Raw genomic sequence first — 7,500 nt, 5'->3', positions numbered from 1 at the left:
AGACGAAGTACGACGTTTGCGAAGTACGGCACTCAAAATCATGATTTTCTTGTAAGACGTTTATTTGCAGTTGCTTCCGACTGCGACGAAGTACAGCGTTCAATTGACTTTGTACATAGTACAGACGAAGTACGACGTTTGCGAAGTACGGCACTCAAAATCATGATTTTCTTGTACGACGTTTATTTGCACTTGCTGTCGACTGCGACGAAGTTTAGCGTTCATTTGACTTTGTACATAGTACAAACGAAGTACGACGTTTGCGAAGTACGACACTCAAAATCATGATTTTCTTGTACGACGTTTATTTGCACTTGCTGTCGACTGCGACGAAGTTTAGCGTTCATTTGACTTTGTACATAGTACAGACGAAGTACGACGTTAGCGAAGTACGGCACTCAAAATCGTGATTTTCTTGTACGACGTTTATTTGCACGCGCTGTCGACTGCGACGAGGTTTAGCGTTCACTTGACTTTGTACATAGTATAGACGAAGTACGACGTTTGCGAAGTACGGCACTCAAAATCGTGATTTTCTTGTACGACGTTTATTCGCACGTGCTGCCGACTGCGACGAAATGCAGCGTTCATAGTACAAACGAAGTACGACGTTCACAAAGTGATGAAGTAAAACGTAAACAATAAATAATAATAATGCAACCCACAATACACTAATTGTGTATTAAAATTGCATAACCTACACGAAGTACGACGTTCAAGAATACTAAAGAATTTTATTTGTGTTGTATATAATGAAAAAACAGCAAATTTTTTTGCAAATTACGTATCTGTAAATAAATGTAAACATTTAGCAACTAATCAAAATTGTTTTTTTTGCCTAGATATTAAAGTAAAACATAAAAATACATTAAATTTATAAAATGCAACCCGCAGCACACTAGATGTGCATTAATATTGCATAACCTTCACGAAGTACGACGTCCAAAAATATTAATTTTTTTTTATATTGAGGTTAAAAGTGAGAAAACATAAATTAATAATAATGCAACCTGCAATACACTTAATATGTACTGATCTTGCATAACCTTTACGAAGTACTACGTTCAAGTATAAATTAATATTATTGTGACTCGCAATACACTAAATTTGTATCAATATTGCATAACCTACACGAAGTACGACGTTCAAGAATATTAAAGAATTTTATTTGTGTTGTATATAATAAAAAAACAGCAAATTTTTTTGCAAGTTACGTATCTGTAAATAAATGTAAACATTCAGCAACTAATCAAAAATGTTTTTTTGCCTAGACATTAAAGTAAATCATAAGAATACATTAAATTTATAAAATGCAACCCGCAGCACAACAGATGTGCATCAATATTGCATAACTGTTACGAAGTACGACGTCCAAAAATATTAAATTTTTTTTTATATGAAGGTAAAAAGTGAGAAAACATAAATTAATAATAATGCAACCTGCAATACACTTAATGTGTACTGATGTTGCATAACCTTCACGAAGTACTACGTTCAAATATAAATTAATATTATTGCGACCCGCAATACACTAAATTTGTATCAATATTGCATAACTTACACGAAGTACGACGTTTAAAAATATTAAATGTTTTATTTGTAGTTTGCATATAATAAAAAAAAAACAAATTTTGATGTAAATTACGTATCTATAAATAAACGTACACATTTAACAATTAAATAAACATAGTATTTTGGCCTAGATATTAAATTAAAACATAAAAATGCATAATATTTATTAAAATGCAACTTGCAATACACCAAATGTGTATTAATATTGCATAACCTTTACGAAGTACGACGTTCACGAAGTACGTCGTTTACGAAGTGCGACGTTTACGAAGTACGTCGTTTACGAAGTGCGACGTTCACGAGGTACGTCGTTTACGAAGTGCGACGTTCACGAAGTACGTCGTTTACGAAGTGCGACGTTCGCGAAGTACGACGTCTACACATTAGGGCACTCAAAATTATTGTTACGTTGTACGACATTCAGACGTTCCAACTGCGACTAACTACAGCATTCATTTGACTTTGCACATACGACGAACGAAGTACGACGTTTACGAAGTACGGCGCTTAAAATAATTTTGTTTTTATTAATTAATTATTTTTTTTAAAACAAACGTTTTTATAATTAAATTTTATAATGGTTTAAATATAAAATATGACTTTTTAATATTATCAATATTTAAAATATTTTCTCCCTTTTGTGTGTATGCCTTATAGTTATAGAGCTGTGCGCTTCGGTAGACGTCGCCTGTGGAGCTATGTCAGTGGAGCGGTGCGCACATCCAATACCGAGCGGCTGCCTCGATCGGTGTCGCGCTGGTATACATATGGTAGTGGTGTGTGTCGATGCGTTGAGTGAGGCGATATGAACGGTGTAACGGTTTAGTCGAAGTTTATCATAAATGACGACGACAAAACGACCGATTATGTATACGTTCTGCATTTGCTTCCAATTTATCGACGTTTATTGCACATTTCCGCTATCGAATTCGAATAGGGCTTTGCTTGCGAGATTGCTTTATTTTGTGATTTTGTGGCTCGCCCAGTTCCCCACAGCGAGATTGCGGATGCGGCAAAACGTATTCTCTTACGTTGGCGGTCCTTATGCAATCAAACTTTGTTGAACTAACAAATGTTTGTGATTTAAACAAACAAAAATAATAAATGCGTCAACTCTCTAATATCCGAGCGAGAATATTTATATAATATTCGTAACGTTTATGGATTCGAAAGAATTTCATAAATTCACGTCGCATTCAATCTTGCGAAGAGTGAAGAGAATGTTTGAACTTTTAAATCGGCAAAGGTAAAAAATAATATTATAAATATTATTATTATGCCTTTATTGACCGATATATGTGTTGTGGTGTTTAACGACTACGACGACGATGATGACGATACATTTATCTCTATATCGTACGAAGAAAAGAAGAAACAGCGTGGCGTTACTTTCTTATATGTTAGATTGTTTCGCACAAACGCGCATATTCTTCATCTTTATAAACGATGATGATGAGTATTTTATTCTCTCGTCTGTCTCAAAAAACACAAAAACACAGTTCCCTGGTTGATCCTGCCAGTAGTCATATGCTTGTCTCAAAGATTAAGCCATGCATGTCTCAGTACAAGCCAAATTAAGGTGAAACCGCGAAAGGCTCATTAAATCAGTTATGGTTCCTTAGATCGTACCCACATTTACTTGGATAACTGTGGTAATTCTAGAGCTAATACATGCAAACAGAGCTCCGACCGGAGACGGAAGGAGCGCTTTTATTAGATCAAAACCAATCGGTGGCGGTTTCGCCGTCATCGTACAACTTGGTGAATCTGAATAACTTTACGCTGATCGCACGGTCTCGCACCGGCGACGCATCTTTCAAATGTCTGCCTTATCAACTGTCGATGGTAGGTTCTGCGCCTACCATGGTTGTAACGGGTAACGGGGAATCAGGGTTCGATTCCGGAGAGGGAGCCTGAGAAACGGCTACCACATCCAAGGAAGGCAGCAGGCGCGCAAATTACCCACTCCCGGCACGGGGAGGTAGTGACGAAAAATAACGATACGGGACTCATCCGAGGCCCCGTAATCGGAATGAGTACACTCTAAACCCTTTAACGAGGATCAATTGGAGGGCAAGTCTGGTGCCAGCAGCCGCGGTAATTCCAGCTCCAATAGCGTATATTAAAGTTGTTGCGGTTAAAAAGCTCGTAGTCGAATTTGTGTCCCGCGCCGCCGGTTCATCGTTCGCGGTGTTAACTGGCGTTTCGCGGGACGTCCTGCCGGTGGGCTTAGCTCGAGAGGGCGGCCCAACTCAATCCCGCCGCGGTGCTCTTCATTGAGTGTCGAGGTGGGCCGGCACGTTTACTTTGAACAAATTAGAGTGCTTAAAGCAGGCTAAAACTTCGCCTGAATACTGTGTGCATGGAATAATGGAATAGGACCTCGGTTCTATTTTGTTGGTTTTCGGAACCCCGAGGTAATGATTAATAGGAACGGATGGGGGCATTCGTATTGCGACGTTAGAGGTGAAATTCTTGGATCGTCGCAAGACGGACAGAAGCGAAAGCATTTGCCAAAAACGCTTTCATTGATCAAGAACGAAAGTTAGAGGTTCGAAGGCGATCAGATACCGCCCTAGTTCTAACCATAAACGATGCCAGCTAGCGATCCGCCGACGTTCCTCCGATGACTCGGCGGGCAGCTTCCGGGAAACCAAAGCTTTTGGGTTCCGGGGGAAGTATGGTTGCAAAGCTGAAACTTAAAGGAATTGACGGAAGGGCACCACCAGGAGTGGAGCCTGCGGCTTAATTTGACTCAACACGGGAAACCTCACCAGGCCCGGACACCGGAAGGATTGACAGATTGAGAGCTCTTTCTTGATTCGGTGGGTGGTGGTGCATGGCCGTTCTTAGTTGGTGGAGCGATTTGTCTGGTTAATTCCGATAACGAACGAGACTCTAGCCTGCTAAATAGGCGTATTTCGACATCCCAAATGCCGGCTGGAGCCGGGTTCGCCCGGTCTCTATGTGCGGTTTTTACTGTCGGCGTACAAACAATTCTTCTTAGAGGGACAGGCGGCTTCTAGCCGCACGAGATTGAGCAATAACAGGTCTGTGATGCCCTTAGATGTTCTGGGCCGCACGCGCGCTACACTGAAGGAATCAGCGTGTCCTCCCTGACCGAGCGGTCCGGGTAACCCGCTGAACCTCCTTCGTGCTAGGGATTGGGGCTTGCAATTGTTCCCCATGAACGAGGAATTCCCAGTAAGCGCGAGTCATAAGCTCGCGTTGATTACGTCCCTGCCCTTTGTACACACCGCCCGTCGCTACTACCGATTGAATGATTTAGTGAGGTCTTCGGACCGGTGCGCGGTGGCGTTTCGACGTTGCCGATGTTGCTGGGAAGATGACCAAACTTGATCATTTAGAGGAAGTAAAAGTCGTAACAAGGTTTCCGTAGGTGAACCTGCGGAAGGATCATTAACGTGTAAATGTTGTTGTTTAGTTGTCACACATACACACACATTTTGTCTGTGCTGATCAACAAAAAACACACATACATACACTATTCGTATGATGATCAATTCTCATACAAAATTCTTTATTATGCGTCGAACGGAAAAGCAACAACGGGTCGTCTTGCATTAAGCGGATCTGTTGTTACGTTTTTCGATTTATTTTATAAATCGATTGTAAACGTGCCGTAAACGACGTTTTCAAAGAATTTTTTCGAACATTAACACGAATCAATATTGTCGAAAGATGGTTATGTGCTAACGTTTTATTATTGCTTTCGCAGTGCCGGTCTTAGCGTATTTCCATCATCGTATTCGCTTCGAAAAAAAGTACTAATACACAGTGGTGGTGTATAATTAATGTGCAAGAGATGTTGTTGTTGTTGTTGTAGTATTTGTATATGGTTGGAGTTATTTATAATAACAAACAAGAATGAATGAATGAATAATAATGGTGTCTGCCAATACGATCGTACTTTATGTACACGACTAAAACTTTATACATACAAACCATAATAATAAATAAACTCGAAACAACCAACAACAAAATTAATACGCTACTGTACATACAAATACACATTTATACATACCATCATTTTACTTAACCGATGGTGAGTGATGTTTGAAAAATAAACGCTTAGGCTTACGGTTTTGTAAGCCAGTCTTTGCGTATTTTCTTCATCGTATTCGCTTCGGAAAAAAGAAAATAAAGATGGTGTATAATTAATGTGTAAAAGAGATGTTGTAGTTGTAATTTAATTTGTAAATGGTTGGAGTTTATTAATAAATAAAAGGGGCTGTCTATTCGTCTGTACTTTATGTACAAGACTAAAACTTTATACATACAAACCATAATAATAAATAAACTCGAAACAACCAACAACAAAATTAATACGCTACTGTACATACAAATACACATTTATACATACCATCATTTTACTTAACCGATGGTGAGTGATGTTTGAAAAATAAACGCTTAGGCTTACGGTTTTGTAAGCCAGTCTTTGCGTATTTTCTTCATCGTATTCGCTTCGGAAAAAAGAAAATAAAGATGGTGTATAATTAATGTGTAAAAGAGATGTTGTAGTTGTAATTTAATTTGTAAATGGTTGGAGTTTATTAATAAATAAAAGGGGCTGTCTATTCGTCTGTACTTTATGTACAAGACTACAAAAACGTTTTATAACAATAAAAAGCTCGAAACAACCAATAACAAAATATACTACTACTATACTACTATACATACAAACGCACATTTATAAATACATAAAATCAATTTACTTTATCGATAGTGAGTGATGTTTGGAAAAAAACGCTTAGGCTTACGGTTTTCGGGTACCTGGGTTCCGCATGCGTCGAAGTAATAATTTACTTTAACGACGCGACGAACCGTAGGAATCTAAATAAAAAAGTTTATTAACTTTTTTAGATTCTGTGGGTTTTAAATGATATACGCCCGACTGACGAAGGAACGTTTTGCACTGCCTGTGCTTTTCTTTTGATTCGTTTTTATGTCGACGGACGTTCTTAGAATGCCCACCAAACGACGTATCACACAAAACACCCTACAATTGTATTGTTTGGTAAATATTGTTGTGATTAAGTTTGTAGCTGTGGCGTTTGTTTGAAGAAAACGTCTGGTTTTTCGACATATTTTCTATTTAATAAATATACATAATGCTTATCGCAAAAGGAGCAGAGTTTTATAGACAAAGTTGATAGAGAAAAAAAACCTAATAGATATATATACGTATTTATAAAACGTTAATATCATCGGGTTATTCTTTATGTAAACTTAAACTATAACTGCATACTCTTTTCGATAAGTAGAAACAAATGCCACTTTAATTAAATAAAATATTATAAAATATAACGCCGAACGTTTCTTTCGATTGGTCCGTTTCTCACATATACATCACAATTGTAATAACCTTAAGTAGTTATTTTTGTTGTTGTGTGATGATGAAACGATTTCGATGTGGAACGGTGCGTTATGTAATAATATTTTAAATTTGTTTGAAAAGATTACCCTGAACGGTGGATCACTTGGCTCGTGGGTCGATGAAGAACGCAGCTAATTGCGCGTCAACTTGTGAACTGCAGGACACATGAACATCGACATTTCGAACGCACATTGCGGTCCTCGGATATACTGTTCCCGGACCACTCCTGGCTGAGGGTCGTGTCAATTTCAAAGACTGCTCGGTTTTTGTCTTAAACACAGCGCACAATGTTGTGTAGACAATTACGTCGGAGCGTGTTGGGTGCAAATATGACGCGTTACTATAATTGTTAATTGATTGTCGGTTGTCATAATAAAATATTATGCAACGTAGACAACAATAAAAACAATATAAATAATAACGCGGCATCCTAAAACGCAATAGCGGCTGACATTCTTATTAGTTTGTTGGTACAAGTTGGTTTAGACGTAGCACGTCCGATATTAAAAAGCAGCCACAACGCTTAAATT

At 38.4% G+C, this 7,500-nt stretch overlaps 2 non-coding genes across 2 annotated transcripts; both read left to right on the top strand.

Annotated features, from left to right (window-relative positions):
• The first annotated feature begins 3,072 nt into the window (after nucleotides 1-3,072).
• Nucleotides 3,073-4,995, top strand: LOC135267639 (small subunit ribosomal RNA). The gene has a single exon (XR_010336035.1). It is a non-coding gene; the product is annotated as a small subunit ribosomal RNA (ribosomal RNA).
• Nucleotides 4,996-7,053: 2,058 nt separating this feature from the next.
• Nucleotides 7,054-7,210, top strand: LOC135267649 (5.8S ribosomal RNA). The gene has a single exon (XR_010336045.1). It is a non-coding gene; the product is annotated as a 5.8S ribosomal RNA (ribosomal RNA).
• The last annotated feature ends 290 nt before the right edge of the window (nucleotides 7,211-7,500 follow it).

The sequence above is a fragment of the Tribolium castaneum genome, unplaced genomic scaffold (genome assembly GCF_031307605.1).
Source record: "Tribolium castaneum strain GA2 unplaced genomic scaffold, icTriCast1.1 ptg000066l, whole genome shotgun sequence".
In the NCBI taxonomy this organism is placed as follows: Eukaryota; Metazoa; Arthropoda; class Insecta; order Coleoptera; family Tenebrionidae; genus Tribolium; species Tribolium castaneum.
This window is presented reverse-complemented; position numbering and strand designations above follow the sequence as displayed.